Here is a 20438-nt window from a genome sequence, read left to right on the forward strand (position 1 = left end):
CCCTCCCTCCCCCCCGAGTGCACAAATTTTTGTGCACCGGGCCTCTAGTATATGTATATATGTATATATCAAAATATAGTGCTGTACACCTGACATTTATATAATATTAACCAATGTTACCTCAATAAATTTAATTAAAATAAAATCTATGAATTCAGCTGAGCATACTTGCCACTTGCCTGGAAAGTCACTGTCCTCAAAGGCAGTGTTTGGATGCTGCCTGGAATTCTCATTTGCTGGGGTTTTACCTTAGGTAGATCCCATTCATTAGTACCAGACCTTTCCTAACAGATAATTTAATAGGCAAACATTTTCTTTCCCAAAAGTTATATTCATATTCAAAAGGATTCACAAAAATTCCTTCCAATAGCAATTTCCACTAATAGGTTTAAAATGTGTTTCCTCTTTTTTGTTTTTTTTCATTGTAAACTAAAGTGTAGAGAAGGGTAGAAAAATTATGGGCTTTCAACATAGTCAGGGTCAGTACAGAAGCCATTTCCATAGGGATAGCCTCTCTCAAGACTCCCCGCTGGAAATGAAAGGCCTCTGCCAGCTGCCACTGCTGCTCCACACTGGGTGAGGGTTAAGAGCAATAAGTACTGAAATGCAATTCCCCATTTATTAACTGGACAGTCTTGAGCAAGTTACTTGACCTCTCCCCACCTCAATGTCTTCATCTTTAAAATGGGCATAAATATATTTTTTATTTAAAAACAGGTTGTTGTGAAAACTACATGAAATAATGCATGTAACGCCCTCACCACATAATAAGTGTCAGCTTTGATTATAATTACTTTTCCTTTGGTGGCCACATTGTTTCAAACTAACACTAACAGATGCCTATTGAGTGTGCACCGTGGGCAAGTCTCTGTGCTGGTCACTCAGAATCATGCTAGAGTTAATGAAGATAAAACATTAAAACAAAGGCTTCTTTGGGCATTCATTACTTAATGAAATTACATGGGGTTTTTTTTGTTTGTTTTGTTTTAGAGAAATAGGACTGCAAAGAGAGCACAAAGGAGCAGCACGCAGAAGCCTCGTCGGTGAGTGACACTCCTCCACCTGGGCAGCTGCAGCGCGGACGCCTGTGCTTGCTCAGCAGGTTCCCTGTACTGAGAGAGGGCACCAGCACTTAGCTTTGCAGCTTCCTCTCGCCCAGGAAATCACCAGCCCAGAGTAAGTGGTCAATAAACATTTGCTCAAGATGTTGAGTCAGGGAAAGATGAGGCAGAGAAAAGCAAGAGGCCAGGTTCAAAGTTTTTCCTATAGCTTTTGCTGTTCTTTTCTTGTCTATTTCCTTTTTGAATCTAAAATGCTCACAGTCCTTTATGGACTTCTTTGCAATATGGGTAAGTAGAGAGGCATCTTACTATCCCCAGTGCATGGAGGTAAGATTATTGAGACAACATGCAACTGGACTGGAGCCCCAAACTCTTAGCAACACAACATTAATTTGAACAAAATTCCATGCAGGCCTCCTCCCATATCTTCACAGAGTTTCCCCTGAAATGGCAATTTAGATAAACCAGTGCTTTGTGCAAAAACAGAAATACTCAGAGATTTTCAATAAAAGAATCCTAACCATAAGAAGAGAGAGAAGTATTTCTCTGTGCACAGAAGGGCCAAACACCCAGATGGGCTGGCCAAACTCCACGTGGACATGCCCCCTGCAGCTCCGCTCTACAGAATCTTCTTTGGACAGACCCTATTAAAAACCTGGAACGGCCCTAACCAGTTTGGCTCAGTGGATGGAGCATCAGCCTGTGGACTGAAGGGTCCAAGGTTCGATTCCGGTCAAGGGCATGTACCTTGGTTGCGGGCACGTCCCCGGTGGGGGGTGTGCAGGAGGCGGCTGATCGGTGTTTCTCTCTCATCGATGTTTCTAACTATCTTTCTCCCTTCCTCGTTCTGTAAAAAATCAATAAAATATATATTTTTTAAAAAACCTGGAACAAGGACAAGGGCCACAAAATAAAGCTGACAGAGGAAAAAGGCAGAAAGAATTCCCCAGCATAGAGTAGTTTTTTTTGGTTAAAAGGAATTCTTTTAGCCATGAAGTAAGCTAACGAAGCCATTATACTTCTCATCGGCCATGGGTGCCTGGTGAATGTGTTGGTTGATGACTCTATGTAGAACCCAAATGAAAAAAAACCCTGTCACCTGCATAACATGCTCAATTGTTTTTGTTCCAAAAATTCACCCTTTGTTAGATTGATAATCAATTGTCACATAGGATGACAAAAAAAATTTTAAAGGGCTTTTACAGCCTTTTCATGCCTTATATTTGCACTATAACCTTCTTACAACAATTTACTCGTTGTAACAATCTCCTTGTATATTGGGATGAGCCTTTGAGTAGCATTACCTCATAAAGAAATCACTTGCCTATTTCAGGAATAAAACTACCTTTGGATAGAGTCCAAGAGCCACTGCCACTTTAAAAACAAATTGGTCTTTGTGACAAGTCATATATTAAGACTCCTGTGTGCTTTAACGTGAGTCCTAAAGACCACTCTATCTCTGAGGCTCAAATGTCAGAATCCCAAACTAAGACGTTCACTTTTGCTATGTCCTGTCTCCAAGCATCAAAAGCCACAATATCTGGACAGTGGAGGCACATTCTATATTTATAATTCACACAAACAAGGCACACGTGCACATTTTAACACAAAATAAACCTAGATAAATATCCCTTTCTGCCTTGTGCATGTCATTCAGCCAGAAGGCATAATTTTTGCCTCCTTATTTTAGTTTTTTGAGCAAGTTGCGTTTTCACTAAACTTTCTCCTTTTTTCTGGAGTTAGCAGTGTCTCCTTGCCCTGCACAATTAGAGGGCATGGCCCTCTCTGTATATCATTTCTACTTCCTGAACCTACAGCTCTTCAGAGCTGGGAACAATTCCTTCTTATTTTGAGACAGGGTATATTAAGAGACAGTAAAGGGTCTCCCAAAAGTGGGCTCTTTTTCAAACACGCTTATCCTTAGCATGTTACAAATCTGCTTGATTATTTTTACCTACACAAAACTCTGATAAGGATATTTTTTGTGAGGTTGAGGTTTTTTGTTTTTCCTTTTTCTGTCTCACAAAAACCAAGTGTTCTCCAGCAATGAGGCAACGGAAAAAATCAATACTTGCCATGTACCATGTAACCAATAGAATAAGGGGAATGATTTATGTATGGATGGATGCAGCCTGAATCAGCTGGGGCCTCGCGCAGAGAGTGAGAAAGAGAGAGAGAGACCGAGAGAGAGAATAGGGGGAGGTGGGGGGTGAGCCAAACTGCAGAGATTATTCCTACAGTGTGGCCAGATTTTTTTTTTCCTGCAGTAATAATCCCCTTCTCCAGCTCTGCAGGACATAGGGAGAGCCTGCAATCTGTGGAATAGATGATGAATAGGGGGGTGGGGGGTGAGCCAAACTGCAGAGATTATTCCTACAGTGTGGCCAGATTTTTTTTTTTCCTGCAGTAATAATCCCCTTCTCCAGCTCTGCAGGACATAGGGAGAGCCTGCAATCTGTGGAATAGATGATGGCTCAGCTCTCCCTCCTTCCCTCAGAGTCATGATGCCATGCTCATATTAAGGCACACAGAGATGAAGAAAATAATGTATGGCCTGCAGCCCTTCAACCTTCCAGTCATCTCCACCCTAAGAAAGGCTAGCGATGGGTCGCAAGCACTAGTTGACAGAGAGGCAAATTATCAAGAGGATTAAAGAAATGTTCCAGCACCGCTTCAGAAGAAGACCTGCAGGAAGGACTTACAGAGAACTACTCTATACCCCAGGAGTTTCTGCTGGAAATAGAGTTTGAAAAACTGGAAATCCAGGTGCTGCAGCATTTAAAGGTATTTCATCCTGAAGGTAACTTTTAGGGGAGCTGAGACTCTTGCTCAAAGCTTAGATATTAACTGGTTACGTGCTTGTGGTCTGAAGGTGCAAATAGCACCAAACCCAGCTACCTTCCGGCTGGATACATGGTACTATTGTATATTATACTCTGTGGTTGTGACTTTAAGCTAATCCTTTGCTTTAGAATTGACATTATATATGTTTTTAAATGACAAAAATTCCTACTTCTTGCTTCAAACTCGGGTGAACCATATAAGATTGTGTAAAAGGCATATTTGACCATTTCTTTGGAATAACTTTGCTTTTTTGAGATGTGTTTAAATAGATCTAAATGTATAAGTTACCCTTCTTTCTACATTGTACTTGAAACTACAGGAAAGCTTGACAGCTTTATATTTCCATCAGTCTGTTGAAGAAGACTGAATTATGTGCTTTTATGAGAACACGGATACTGTGTAATTTTTTACAATGTTTTTGCATCCGTTAAGCCAGTTACAGTGTCAGTGACACAGTTAGGCATGCCCCTAAAATATCCGGTGTTCTATATATGATTTATTACACTGTACATTATGCATAAAAATATATTTCAAATATAGAGTGTGGCAAAATAATGCCATCCCATTAATGAATGCTTAATTCGGTACTGGTTGTGTTAATACTCATAAGCTATTAAAATAGCATTTCCTCCCCTTCAGTTGAAAGTGTCCATTCAACTCAACATTATTTGTAAATTTGCCTTAAAAAATGCTGTTATTTTAAACATATGTATGTTAACCTTAAACAAAGTATGTCGAACTCTCTTGATAAAATGCCATATTGTTTTTAAATATGCATGTCAACCCTATAAAAATTATCTTAAAGTCTCTTAACAAAATTCCATGTTGGTTTTTAAATACACATATTTAAAGTGTACTGGATGGCAATCTTTAACATTTTTCCTCATATATGTTCACTTTTTAATTTTTCTTTCATTTAATACATAATTATCTTTTTTGTTTCTGGCATATTGTATTTAGTTCCTTATTTACATTGCACAGTTTGTAAGTTTATTTAGTAGTTAAGTGTGCATACATAGGATTAAGGATTAAATGTAAAGTGTAGATAACTAAAAAATATAAAGAGCTAGTCTCAGCAGTCCTCATTTTTTAAATGACTCTCCATACTTTAATACATTTTTATAGGTGTTATTGAAGAGGAGTTAAGTTGAAGCACTATTAGTTACAAATGAGTAAATATTCTCATGCCTTCACTTAAATAACTAGTCAAAATTATTTTGGGAAGATTTCTATGGAAACTAAATAAATATATATGATATCTTTCCTCTAAAGAAAATTAGAGTAATAAAAATGCACTCCGCAAGTAAACTACATGTAGTAAAATAGCTTTCAATAGTTGTAATACAGAACTGATTACCCAAACCAGCAGAAACTACACATAACACTTTTGAAAAGGGGAGACCAAGTAGATATCTGCTGCCTCCACTTACGTACAAAATTTTTTTACATTTTGATCTTGATATCATTTTCTCTCTCACTCTTCTATTGGCCCAAACAGGTAAAACAACAGAAACCCACTACCATCTTCACTTTTGGTCCTGCTGCCTCAGACAAGCTGTCCAAATGAGGGTTAATAAGCACAGAAAACCTGGAAATGGTCCAAATATAGCGAGGACCATGCAGACCAAGCTCAACCCTCTGCCCGAAGGAATGTTCTTCGCACCTTACAAGTAGGTATGGGCTCACCAAAAAACGAAAGCACATAGAATGAAGAAGTATGGTCACAAGCAAGGTGCTTCTGGACTGTAAGGTAAGCACAAGCAGGACCTTTTTGCAGGTTTATTTTTAGAGATGTGTTACTGCCATTAATGAAAAACTGTTAACTGTAGCAGAGAAAAAGATTAAAAGGCTGCCAAAGACCACAAACAGTGTTTAATGAGTCTAGCTGCGTCTGGTATATTATTTCAGGTGTGTTTTATGACTACCTGGCACGTTGGCCCTAACAATAGGAGAAATGCACAAAATGAGTGATAAACTAATGGTAGGCAGGAGACAGCTAAGTAAGAAGCCCAGGAACTGGATTTCATTGTTAGTTAACAGAGTGCCAACATCAGCTTTTTGTTTAAAAAGTTTATGTCTATTAAACATAACTTTCCAAGTTCTAACAAAAGCCAAATAATCCTTTCCCCAATATGAGATAAATTTCCTATATAAATGTCTAGGGTTAAAATGCACAAATGAAACTTATGTTGGTGTCTTCTGCTATGACAAAACACACACACACACACACACACACACACACACACACACACACACACCTTATTGTGAATAGGGTCTCCAGTGAACACCTTCTATGGTTTATTCTTTTTCATCGGTGGTTACAATTTCACTGATGAAATACTCATTAAAAAGAAAATCAATATCTGAGCTTAACCGCCTGCTTTGTTTTAGTAACTCAAATTATTTTAAAAACTGATTAACACAAAGAACTCACTATTTAGGAAATATAAGTGAATGTTTCACAATGCTATCATTCCTTAAAAAGAAAGAAAAGATAAGGTTATCATTTACTTAACAATTCATTCATCCACTTAATAAAAATAAATGAAATAACTAATAAAAACATGTACATTTTTACCTCCCAAAGTCTAATTTCATCCTTGCATTAATATAAAATAAAAATGAAAACTAAAATGAATATAAATAAAAACATTCTACTGTCAAAAACAAATATTATTACTTCTAAATATGTCTGCTTATACCTAAGAGATAACTTGCAGGCTCTCCATAAAAAACAAAACAAAACAAAACAAAAAAACACCTGCTTCCCACTCACTTTATTTCTTTTTCCTTCAATTAGTCTCTAGCAGCCAGAGCATTTGGGTGAGCGTAGTTTAATCTGAACATAATTGGATAGCAAGTTTCTATTTTCTAACCTAAACAAACTCACCTTAAAATGCATAGAATTTGGATTCTATTTAACAGAAAAGTTAAATAAGGACAAGAAAATGTGACATTGCATTTCTGCTCACTGATACACTGTTTAATATGATTCCCTATACTTTCTAGACCTTACCAAGGCATAGAAGCACAGACAACAATCTACTGAAAATTTTAACAGATGGATTCCCAAGCCTGCACCTCAACCACTAGCATGAGGTTTCTCGGCCCTTGTCCTGGCTGCTTGCATTAGCATCTTTATAGATTATATGGAGATATAGATCCTTTCATCTCTCAAAAAGCTGTCTAGTTCTAGCCACAACTTACATGGTTTTACTATATGGGCTGCCTCATGTATTCGAGCAGAATTTTTCTCTCATAAGATCTAAATGAGAACACATCTACCTCCTCCCCAGGGAATAATCCAAGAGAAAGGAGGTTCTTAATAAAACAATTAATTGTGATAAATTTCTGATTTTTGCTCCTTCGTCCAGGGCTATTTCCATGGCAACATCCTCTCATCCTATTGTTGGGTTGTTCTTCATTCACACAGCAGGTTAAGCCCAGGGCAGCCAGGGCAGGCCGATGGTCAGCCTTTATTTTCTCTGGCCCTTCAACAAAGGTTAGTTGAGGTCACCAGAAGCCAAAGGGTAATTACTTTTTCTCCACAGGGTTAAAGGTACACAGATTGCTATTGGGACAACTGTATGGATGACCTTCAGCTTCTAATGTTCAATCTTCTTTTCTTTCATCAAAGTGAATAAGTATGATATAACAGTGGCAATGCAACCCCACTGTAATTTCTATACTGTAATTCAGAATAGAAAGCCAAATGTCTTTTTATTTTAGAAAGCTACTATGTATTAGCATAATATACTCTTGGAATCAATTGGAAAACCCAATGTATAAAAGATTTTCTATCCCTGAAATAGAAAAAAAAAACACGGCAGAAAATTACAGCCATTTAGTAGTGCCCTTATTCAGTTAATCTGATATTCATAATTTCCCAGGCTTCAATCATTTTCCTGAGAGTGTGTTCTTTAAGACTGAGAAGAAAATAGAAGCTTTCCTGGCTCCATGAGCACCTGGGGCTCTATTTTTTTCCCCTTCAAACACAAACTGTGGCCTTGTCCCTCTGAATTGATTAAGAATTAAGTCAGATTAAAATTAGTTTTCTCCCTTTGCTTTTCTGTTCTCAAAGAAAGACAATAGCCCTAACTGGTTTGGCTCAGTGGATAGAGCGTCGGCCTGCGGACTGAAGGGTCCCAGGTTTGATTCCATCAGGTCAAGGGCATGTACCTTGGTTGCGGGCACATCCCCAGTAGGGGGGGTGCAGGAGGCAGCTGATCAATGTTTCTCTCTCATCGATGTTTCTATCTCTCTATCCCTCTTCCTTCTTCTCTGTAAAAAATCAATAAAATATATTTAAAAAAAGGAAAGAAAGACAATAGTTTAGGGCAGAGGAGATCTTTTGAAACTGAATACTTAAAACATTTTTCCCACTCAAATTGAAGAGCCATATGGAGATTTCAGTGCTTTAATTTAATCTGGAATTTTTAAAATGTAATCATTAAGTCTCCAAAAACAGAGCCAGCCACCAGCCCTATGGATGTATTTGCTATTGTTCTACCTGGACATGATGGCTTTGCTGATGGTTCATCTCAACAGATGCACTGAAGGGAGTATGAGCCCCTTCCTGAGGGAGGGACCACGATGATTAGAAAGAGCTAATAAACCCAGCTAGCATGGCTCAGTGGTTGAGCATCGACATATGAACCAGAAGGTCACTGTTCAATTCCCGGTTGGGGCACATGCCTGGGTTGCAGGCTTTATCCCAGTGTGGGGCATGCAGTAGGCAGCTAATCAATGATTCTCTCTCATCATTGATGTTTCTATTTCTCTCTCCCTCTCCCTTCCTCTCTGAAATCCATAAAAATATATTTTTTTTAAAAAAAGGAAGAGCCATATGACCCATTCTGCAGCTTTAGCCAGAGGGAACCATCCCCCTGAGTCTCATCATCTTTGCCTAAGAGGTTGCCTTGACTAAAGGACCATAAGGGAAACTGAAATAGACCCCTCATTCCGACCCTAAGAGATGGAGACATTGTTTCTGCCCATTTTTCAGATTTACACATGTGTGATCTGAGAGCAACCAGACTCTATTTTCCTCCAGTCCTCTGTCTCCCTTGACCACACTGACCTCCCTGTCTCTCCAGCCCTTCCCTCACATTCCTCTTTTGAAGTCATCCTTCTGCTTGTGAACTCATGGGGGACTCTCCAGATCCACTTCCCAAAGCTACCACTCCAGGTGTCTTCATCACCTGGTCCCTCCATTTGGCTTGAACTTAATGGCTCAGTCTTCCCGGATAAGCTTCTGGGACTTAGTCAAACAGTCTGTAGCCTTGTGTGTGTGGCTTCACCCTCCCTGGGCTTATGCCATCCCCTCTAAATGCCAATCCTTTCTTCCTATTTCTGCTTCATTTAAAAGTTGTTTTAAAATTTAGTTCCTTCAGGAATAACACCATATTTCATCCTCTACTAAATTTAAATAAATTAAATAAATACATTTAATGAAATATATATTCTATATTATATATCTATCATATATATATATATACATATATATATAACATATCACATACATAAATGTACAATGGGGTATAAAAATTGCATCTAAATATCTAACTCATTAAATAGCAACTTCAAAAACCCAAAGCCTTAAAGTACTCCCATATACAAATTCGGGGTCTCTTACAACACTATTGTTTCACATAAGACAATTTATTACATAGTGTCATCAGTATTTTTTTAATATTTTTATTCATTTCAGAGAGGAAGAGAAATAGAGATAGAAACATCAAAGATGAGAGAGACTCATTGATCAGCTGCCTCCTGCACGCCCCACACTGGGGACCAAGTCCACAACCTGGGCATGTGCCTTGACTGGGAATGGGACTGAGACTTCCTGGTTTATGGGTCGATGCTCAGCCACTGAATCACACTGGCTGGGCTCATCAGTATTTTTTTCTTTTGGCAAGTTCAATTTTATTCACTTTATTTTCTATTGTCCTTTCTACATCTCTACAAAATTCTCAGGGCTGTCATTCTTGAGAGAGAAACATTTTGGTATTATATCACAATCTCCCAAAATAATCTCTTTCCTGTTCTCAATGACCATGAACTAAAATGTGCTAATTGATAATTAAGGAAATAATAGAAAGTAAAACAAAATATAACCACCCCCAGGGATATTTTATTTAAGGAGGGATTTCTAAAGGATTCAAGACCCAGAGAGCACAGTTCTGGATGTGGAATGATCAGTGGTAGAGACAATATTTGGAAAAGGAGATAAGAAACCTAAGGAGGCATGTGTCAGAATCTGGCATGTGACCTGGTTGCATATACCAGGTGAGGGAAAGATCTAGCACTGTCCACAGCTGGTTCAGAGCAATGCCCTCACTAGTAAAAGAAACTGCCCTTTTCTCAACTATAGACTACCGTCAAAATGACCAATTGCCTTATCTGATCAGGGCTCCCTAGCCAGAATGTAATGAAGGCAAAGCTGCCAGTTCCTAAAGCTGGCTCTAGGCTGGTTATCTGGGGCTTAAGGCAGTATCAAGGAGAGTCTTGGGTTCACACAAGGTAAACCTTAGGAAAACGATTCTTTTCCTTTCTGCATAATTTCTCCCCTTTCTGATTCCCTCCCTATCTTCCCCAGATGCCCCAGCTCCCCAGACTCCTATCTCACATGGGGTTTTTATCATCAATAGACCATATTTTCCTCAGATCTGTTAAGAAAGGTACCTAGATGAAATAGACATAAACAATGCATCTCTAGACACTGCTCTTTCATTTTTTCTGCCTCGCTGTTCCAGTTTTCACTTCATTTTGACATAGCCCTTTCGTTTAAATGGATTATATGGGCCCTTAAGAATAGTGCTTTTCGTATTTTTATTCAACCACAGGGCAACTCCTGTTTCTTGCCAAGACAGGAAAATAGTCTTGGTCATCACCAACCTTCTGTATCCTGAGAACCCTTGTCCACCAATTCCAAATCCTCTCTATCAACCCTTAGGTGATCCTTTCTCTTCTTAATGAGGAATCTCCAGATGAGCTAAGAGATTCCCAAAACATAGCAGGAGACATCATCCCTTTCCCAGAAAGTTTGAACTGTTGGGTGGTAACTTGGAATAGTGGTGAAGTCAGTGTATGGGCCCCAGGTTTGGTTCAGGTCCCAACTCTGCCTTTAATTAGCTGTGGCCCAGACAAATAATTTAGCTTTCCTTAGCCTGTATTTACTTTTCTACAAAGTGGAAATAATGATACTAATGTATATCTCATGGGGTTATGACAATATTTGAATAATATAATGTATGTGAAGAGTTTAGGCCCGGTACCTGGGACACAGTAGGACCTGAATAATTGGTAGCTATTATTTGTATAAAGCCCACATTATGAACAGATGGTATCAGCTTTAACAGTCCAGCTCAGCAGCTTTCTTGTTAGGTAATTTTAGGCAAACTAATATATCTTTGAGCCTCAGCTCTTCATTTTTAAATGGGGATAATTCATCCACCCTCCAGGACTGCTTATGAGGCTTAAATTTTCTAGCACTGTTCCAGAAGATAACCAATGACTACTACAAATAGTAGTAGTATTTAACATATTTTCCTTTATCCGGTTAGGGTCAGAATATAAGTCCTGCCTTTGACTTTGAACACTAGGCTCTGAAGAGCTCCCTTGACGAGTTTCCTACAGCTTTCAGCCTCCAATTAAAGTAACACCACCACTTAATTCCTGTGTTCATGGGAGCCTAGCCAAATCATTTCCATTGGTGGTTCCAGATTTTGGGATTTCACACACCAGTAAACTTAAATGTGTTTTGTTTTTTTTTTTAACATGGGGCTTAAAATGGAGAACTGACATTTTTCCCAGCAAAGAGGTTTTTATTTTTGTTTTAAATACCATTTATGATAACTGTAGTTTCATGAAAGAAAAGACATTTTGTCATTAAGTAGAAACACAAATCAAGAAAAAAAAGTCCACCTTACACACACACACACACACACACACACACACACACACACACACACAGTGTTGTCTTTTTATTTTACCATTAATAGGGAATATGTTACCATGGAATGCCAAGTGGTCCACAAATTCCACAACTGTGAGTGGGATCCCCTGACCTACATTATCTTGGAGCTGGCCTCACCTGCACACTAGGGTTTTTCCTTACTGTTCCATAGCATAGGTAATCAGGACAGGGATATGCTTCTTCCGGGTCCTAGACCCCTTGACCATCTGCCCTCCAGAGCCTCTAAGGAGTGGAAGGGTTGAAGCCCCTCTTCTCTGTAGTTGTGCAGTGTTCTCACATCCTCTCTGAGGTTGACTCCCCTGTCCAACCAGGTGCATGCCGCTCTTCTATTTCCAAACAGTTCCCATGCCTCCCAACAAGTCTCACATCTGCTCGTTAAGCATTTTGCAGAGAGATGCTCACTTATATGCAGGATGTTGTCCATATTATTATTCCCCTTTCATGATATATAAATTGAGGTCCTAGGAGGTCAAGAGGCTTTCCACGGGAACCCAGAAATGAGTCCCTCACTATTTCTGATCTGGGTCCCAGGACAGGGTAAAAACAATAAGAAATGGATGTCTAGTAGGCAACAGTGAGGCTGCATGAGTAGAACTTTTGTCCAGTGTCACCAGCCGATACTATTTTGTTCCGTTCAATCTATGGGCATTTACTGAATCCCTGTTAGATGCTGTGCTAGGCCTAGAATACAATATGAAGAAATATAGACTCTACTCTCAAGGCAACAGTCTATAATTTATTCTTCCAAGGCACAGGAAGAACCTTGTGTAATTTTCATTCAATATGCCAAAGACCCAGACTGGCAGGTGTGGCCAGAAAAGGCAGCCACAGGGAGTAGACTCAGCATGAAGGGCTCTTAGGAAATTTCTGTGGTGTTAATCTATGTGTAAGGACAGATTTTACATAGTTTTTTCTGAAGGGCTCTTTCTTCTCCCTGAAGACACATGATTTCCTCCCTTAAAGATATCTGAAAGATTTTGGCAGAGTCTTCTTCATGTTAATATTTTCATCAAAAGCAAATCCTACCGACTGAATAAACGGAGGACAGTTGGAGGAAGTAGAAAGACACTAACCTGGGGTCATGTAAACAAGTTCTACTCTTGGCCCTGCCACCAAGCAAATTAATGCCTTGTGCAAATCAGTGTACTTCTCCAGACCTCAGTTTCCTCATCTGAAAAATGAGTCCATTGAACAAACTATACTAGTAACAGTTACTATATACAAACATATAGCACTTACTATGTGCAGATTCTCAGGGCTCTGCACATATTACCTTACTTAATCCCCACAACTCTATGAGATAGAGGAGACAAGAGCAGATAGACATTTTAGTCTCTACTTTACAGAGAGATTTTTAAAAAATAGTCTTGCTCAAAGTCTTGTAACTAGTAAGTAGCAGAGATGGGATTTAGACACAATCTATTTCTAACTTGATCACAATGATGAGCTGCTTTTCAACAACTGAGAATTAGATGGTACTAACGTCCCTTTTACTAGTATTGTTTAAGTTCTGTTGATCTATGAGTTTAAGATGGCCCCCAATGGCTCTGATTCTATATTTTAGACCAGTGGAGCAAAGAGCCTCTAAAAAACAATATATAATCTAAGAATCAAAACTTGCAGCTCATACTACATTAGGAATAAAAATGTTCAAAGTGCTTTCACAGATATGATCACTTTAGGGCTTAATTAGATATTGTATACTTAGGGAAGGTAAAAGCACCATCTCTGAGACCTGAGAGAGGAAGCCCAGAGAGGCTGGACTTACTTAAGGCACTCAGTAAAACCAGGGGATGAGTCTTACTTCTCAAGCAAGACTGTAACCTTCAGGCTGGTGTCCTGGGCCCAGCCAACCTGAGTCACACATTTCCTCCAGGACTCCCTCCTGGCTTCAGAGAGACCCACTGAGTTCTGAGTAATGACAGAGAAAGGAGCCCTTCCCTCAGAGGCTCTGCTCTGTGCCCCTCCAGTGCTGGGACCCTCATAGGGACACCAAGATATCTGGCTCTGCAATTGGGGGTGGGGGCGGGGGGGGCGGTCAGCTCACACAACCATTCACAATTCAGATGCATATGGGGGTCACTGCAGAATGAGCTGCTCTGGCCTTAAACTTCATTCCAGGCCTTTTAAAGAGCTGGCTAACCTCACAGCCTCTGCTAGCTCTGCTCCTCCTTCCTCCAGGTCTACAAGGAAGCTTCTACCCTCACCCAAAGGAAACTGCCAGTTCAAACATCACCTGTGACTTTCTGGTTTAAAAAACAGCTGCTTGTTCCCTTAACCCCACCTGGTGCTTTCCCAGCATTGAATTTCTGATCACATCTGCTCCTCCCCCGGGAATATGCGTCCCACCATCCTGCCTTCAGATCCAGCCCAGGTTTGCAGACTGACCTCAGACATCACCTCTTCCAGGAAGCCTCTTCCAGTCAGACGTGATCTATTTTTCTTTGACCGCCCACAGTACTTGCACCTTTCTTATCACACACTCACCTTCTGCTTTTTCTATTGCAGTTGGGCTTTTACTTTCTTATCTCCTTCACACCCCGGCTGCTTTTGACTTCTTGGGAATGCCAGGAGCAGTGCCTCGCACTGATAAATATCTGCTTGACCTTAAATTAATCTTCTCTCACTCCATTGAAGGGTTTACTCTGCAAAAATATATGGCAAAGAAAAGGGGTCATTAGACTTTACCGTCTTTCCCAAATTTCACCAATTGATTTTTTTTTTTATCAATTCCTGACTGACAGAGCTCAGCCCCAGAGGTGAGGACATCCTTTCAGTAACTGCCATGTAGCCTGTCTCCAAAGAGGTTTCTGAGTGTGAACATGTCAGTCTGAGACTCTGTTAATTGGACCTGCAGCTGCTCAAGGTCCACACAGCACAGCTGCTGTGTTACCCCAGAAATGGAGAGCTTGGGATGATGTAAGCAAAGGATACAGGATCAGGAAAATGTCCTTGCTCTTTCAGGGCACTCAATTTTCACTTAAACTCATCGTCCTTACAGAGGGAGGAGGTGGGACCAATGAAAGGTTAGCTGATGTGTTTTGGTCTCCCTTTCCTCTCCCACACTTCATAGTTATAATGTATTAGAAAAGGGGGACTGTTACTTGGAATTTTGACATTTGCAAAGAGTTTAAGTTTAAATAATTCTGGTGGGGAAAACCCCCCAATCTTTTCTCCTAAAGACAGTAAAACCTGCCAGAATACAAATGCTCCCAACACTTTCAAGAGTCTCTTTTTACAAATAACTATGTATGCTATTCTATACAGTAGCTCAAAACACCACAACTAGTATTTGACTGGTTTTCAGCTCACGAACACGTGGATCTGGAGAACCGGAACCAGTGCTTTGGGGATTAGGTTTGGTGGAAAAGAGAGTCTCCCAGGTCTGTCTACCTGCCCTAAACAAGGCAAACCCAGAGCACCTCTGGGACTTAGACACCATCCACCAGAAAGTGGGTGAGTGTCTATTGTTCACTTGATCAAATCAGGTGCTTGGGAAAAAGTTGAGAAAAAAGGCAAAATGGGTCATCCTTCTTCCTCACAGGGTAGTGTTTCTTCATCTTTTCTTTATCACTCCTCTAAGAAGTCTTTTTAAACTTTTTTCCTGATTGCTCCTCCTTGACAATTTCATGCCACAGCTATACTGCATAGCTGTGTGCTGTGACTCTTGGATGCCACAAGCCATTGTCATGCCTCAGAATTTTGTGTCCCTCAAACACTGATCCCACCCCTACAGCCTGGGGGTCGTGGAAGGGGGTTGGCACCCTTCCCTTGAGAATGTATGTCACAGACCTACCCTGTGGGTTGAGAAGCAACTAGACCCTTCCTGGGAACCACCCCTGGGCTTCCTTTTCCTCTCACTCTTCCCTCAGACCCATTATGATCCTTGCAGACACAGAGCTAGAAGTCCAAGGGGACTGGGCAACTGCTCTATGGAACCCCAAGATGACTGGGAAACTGTTCTGTGAAATGCCATGGCAATGTGAGGGCATCAAGGCAGAGAGACTAACAAGTCCAGAGAAATGGCATGTTTCAGTAAAACTCTAGGTTCCACAGTAGCAAGTGTTGTGCTAATAAACACAAGACATGAATTAATGGGTAAAACTCTGTTGTAAATTCATCCAAAGAATAGCATTACAGGTTTCAGAAACTGGTTATTCCATTGCCCCTTTTATCAGCAAAAGGTTATTAAATTGGGTTTTTCCTTCCATCTAATTCATTTTTCCAATATTACAATTAACTTGAAAAATGCACCTCAACTTCTGCACCTTCCCTTTTGCCTGAACACTTTATAGGCACATCATAATGATTCCAGTTATTAGCTCACTTTAGGCCAAAAAGAAGAAGGCTAACAATACATTAACATTTCCATTATCAATCATAAAATTGCTGGTCAGCTCTTTAAATGATATATTGTTCAGCACATTAAATTCTTGAACTCAGCAAAAATGTATAAATACTTTTACTCCTGAAATTATGGTTTAAGAGAGACACATGGCAAGGTAAATGGGAAGTGAAGATAATCAATTTAGACTGGTCTAAATGGAAGAAAAATGGATTGCTATTTTTTCCTTTATCTAATATAGTAATTGAGTGCCCATGGTACCCATTTTGATACTCATTTGATACCCATTTTGGTATTAAAGAAGTAGCAGTGAGCAACCAATCAAAAACTTCTTAGCCTTTGGCTTTGTGCTAGTGGTTAAGCATCTGTTCTACACATGCCACCTTGGGAGAGAGCCAGTGGACATTTACCAACTGATATCAGTAAAACGGGGTTATTCTCCTCTCACCTGTGCAACAGAGGCCGATTTGAAATTCATGCCAGCTCTGTACCAGTCACTGCAGATTCCACAGGTTTATTAACCTCCTCCTAAACATTCCTTACTGCCAACATTGTGAGATCTCAATAGTGCTTCCAGGCGAATCTCCTCCTTAACACTAGCTTTCTCCACAAAAATAGAAAAAAAATGTTTTTGTTGTTTTTTTGTTTTTGTTGTGTTTTGTTGTTGTTGTTGGCATTCCCTTAACAGTGTGTGTAACAGGGATAAGCAAACTAAGGCCTGTGGGCTAACTCCAGTCACCCACATTCGCTTCCCTATTGTCTTTGGCTGTTTTCCCTACAAGAGCAGTGCTGAGTAGTTAAAACATAAACTGTTTGACTTGCAAAACCAAATATAATTACTGTCCAGCCCTTTACAGAAAAAGTTTATTTAACTCCGTTTTGTGACATGGATTTTTTTAAATAAAAATGAGAGGGGGATTAAAACTTGTTTCTTCTATAGTTTAGAATTCATATTTTAGGATTAATTTGAGAGCAGAATAATGTATGATTGTTTTTCTACTCCTGGGAAGAAATGAAATTTGGAAATATAAACCCAGAAACGTAATAAAAACATTATTGGTAATGATATGAGTTGTATATCGGCCATCTGTTATTTTTATTGAAAAGCAATATTAAGTTTTCTCTTTGAACAATAACCATATAAGCCCATTATAGAACAGACTGGCATTTTCCTAAAGCATAGATGTTCTCTTCTTAAGCAAGAAAGCATATTTGAGAAATGGACATAAAGACTTTTTTATACCTGTATATAAATTTAACAGTAATATTCCAAATGATCTCTTAAAGAATATCAAGGCAAAAATATAGTGCAATTAATGTTATATTGTTGTTGAATGTGATATTATTTAAGGAGAATCAGAGATCTGAGAACATGAATATAGCAGTCAGTGGTTGTACTTACCGGTACAATAGTATGTTTACATCTAAATTTTTTAAAGCAACATATATACATTTAACCTGCTAATCTTTATTAAATATCTGCTATTAAATATATTAAGTATATTAAATATCTGCTAAGTAGCACTAAGACACAAAGCTATAAGACATATTCCCCTGCTCTCAGACAACTTAAAATATAGCAGAGATGCTAAGATTTGCAAACATATTCTCTAAATGCTATTTTACATACTTTTTAAAATTTCAACATATTGAACAAAGCTAAAAAAAAAGCTTTATGCTTGAGTTAAACAATTATCTGATTATCATAACTTTAACAGTATAAAAAATGCCAACTTCATGCACCCTTAAAAAATTTATCTTTCCTTCCCAGGTGCTATAGTGACTAAAATTCTACTATAGTGTAGAAATTCACTTCCTAGGCATATTTAGGTACTGGCATTTTTAAATATAAAAATTGTGCATCCAATTATTACAATAGATTACTTTTATTTTTTTCTGGCAATCTCACCTAAAATGGAATTGCCTATAGATGATTTAACATGTCATGTAATTTATCAGATCACTTTCCACTATGAGAAATAGGACTCCAGCTCCAGCTTTATGTGAGAGATCATGAAAGAGACAACATACACAAAGTGGGGGTGGAAGGGAGGAACCCAGCAAAATAAGCTTAACTCCTCACAATTTATTGAGACTGGGTGTGTGTAAGGAGTTAATGTTTCCAAGAAAATCAAGAGTCAGAAGCAGAGAGAAAGGTGATCTTCTCAGTTACCCCCACTCTCCTAAAAATCAATCAGAATCAATAGTTGTATCGAAGTGGGATGATGGTGATAAAGGGATAGAGAAAAAAGAGAGATTTCCCATAAATTGTACGTTATTGATGACTGACCACACAGAGGCTAATATCCACAACAGGAATAAGCATTTATAAATTCATGCATTAAAGCTCTGTTCTGCTCTAATGCAAAAATAACCCCTTGTTAACTTAAAGATTTTTAAGCCCAAAGCATAATGCAAGGTACTAAAATCAAAATATAGTTATAGGGAATTCAAATGCCTTATTATTCATTAATAGGCATTAAAAACTATAATAATGTAGAAGACTTCAATGAACCTACTTTAACTGACATTGAGTGTAAATATGACTTGATTAAATGACTGTTAATTGCCTGTCCAGCTATAGCTAATAAGTCTCTGCCAAATCTTAGCAATACATGTTATTTGCTTTCTACTTACTTGTTGTATTTATGCATATTTGATTATAACATATAATTAGCTTGCTGGGATTGTTTTTCTTTTTTTACTTTCTTTGTGTCCATGTGTTTAGTTCTATGAAATTTTGTCACATGTAAAGAGTGATGTAACTATCACCACAATCAAGATACAGAACCACCAAGTGTTCCCTGTCTACCCTTCATAGTCACACCCTGCCCTAACACCTGGCAACCACTGATCTTGTCTCCATCTCTATAATGTCATCATTTTCAAAGTTATATAAATGAAATCAAACAGGAGATACCTTTTCGTGAAGATTCAAATATTTTTTAAAGTATATATATATATATATGGTAACATACATATATTTACTTGGTATAATATTGCCTCAATTTATAAAAGTGTTGTAAGTTCAGTTTGAGTCTATGTACAAGACATTAGAGACAGCCCTGGGGATAAAATTGGCAGTGTGGACTGAAGGGTGAATCATTCCCCGACAAACAGCAGAGCTCTGTGCTTTTTTTTTTAAATCGGGGAAGAGCTTGCAACTGAGGTACATACCCTTCACCAAAATTAAACCTGGGACCTTCTAGTTTGCAGGCTGACGCTCTATACACTGAGCCAAATCAGCTAGTGCAGAGCTCTGTGATTTAAAAATGGCTCATGTGCTGGCTGGGTAGCTCTGTTGGTTAAAGCATCACCCTGATACACCAAGGTTGTCAGGGTACATACAAGAAACAACCAATGAACACATAAATAAGTGGAATAACATCTTGATGTTTCCTCTCTCTCTCTCTCTCTCTCTCTCTCTCTCTCTCTCTCTTTCCTTCCCTCTCTTCATCTAAAATCAATCAATCAATAACAGACTGTCAAACTACAGCAGGAAGGCCAGGGAGGGTTGGGGTGGAGGGTAAGAGATCAACTGAAAGACTTGTATGCATGCATATAAACATAACCAATGGACACAAGACACTGGGAGGGGAGGCCAGGGGAAGGTCAAGGGGAGAAAAAAAAAGGAGACATATGTAATACTCTGTAATACTTTAAGCAATAAAACAAAATTAAAAAAATTAAAATAAAAATAAATGGCTCAGTAGCTCTGAGAAATTCAATTCTATAACGAAGCTCAAAAGCACCTACTATCAGAGTATCTGGAGCAAACCCCTGCCGCCTAGAGCGCTATCTTTGGGAGGTATCATTGGAGAAAGGCAACTCTGCTTCCCAAGTGTCCACCTGCCTTCACTCGGATTTTCTAGCAACAGAGAAGCCCCATGAGTGATTTAGTGAGAGAAGGTGAAGATAAAGAGTTAATGACTTCTAACCTGGCCATAAATTAACCTGTTTTTTAACAAATCTGAAGAAAGAGGTGCTCAGCAGGACTAATGAACACACACATCTAAAAATAGCTCCTCATTTAATTAATGGACCACTACACAGTCACTCTAATTAAAGCTGCTGGCCAGCCTAAGGACAATCAGTTCCATGTTTTTCACCTTAAAAAGTTCACTGAAACACTGAAATCATTTGAACTTAATGTGAAAATAGAAGGCAGGCGGCTGAAGAGAAGGGTGTCAGAAGAGGAACTAATTTCATT

The 20438-nt window shown here is 39.0% G+C and overlaps 1 long non-coding RNA gene across 1 annotated transcript in view; it reads right to left on the reverse strand.

Moving 5' to 3' along the window:
- LOC106724476 overlaps nucleotides 1-20438 on the reverse strand; it is a 55696-nt gene that overhangs the window by 23121 nt on the left and 12137 nt on the right. Inside the window, exon 2 of the long non-coding RNA XR_001360280.1 lies at nucleotides 14371-14528. This is a non-coding gene — a long non-coding RNA (uncharacterized LOC106724476). The remainder of the gene's footprint in view (nucleotides 1-14370; nucleotides 14529-20438) is intronic.

This window comes from Myotis brandtii, unplaced genomic scaffold, assembly GCF_000412655.1.
Source record: "Myotis brandtii unplaced genomic scaffold, ASM41265v1 scaffold84, whole genome shotgun sequence".
NCBI lineage: Eukaryota > Metazoa > Chordata > Mammalia > Chiroptera > Vespertilionidae > Myotis > Myotis brandtii.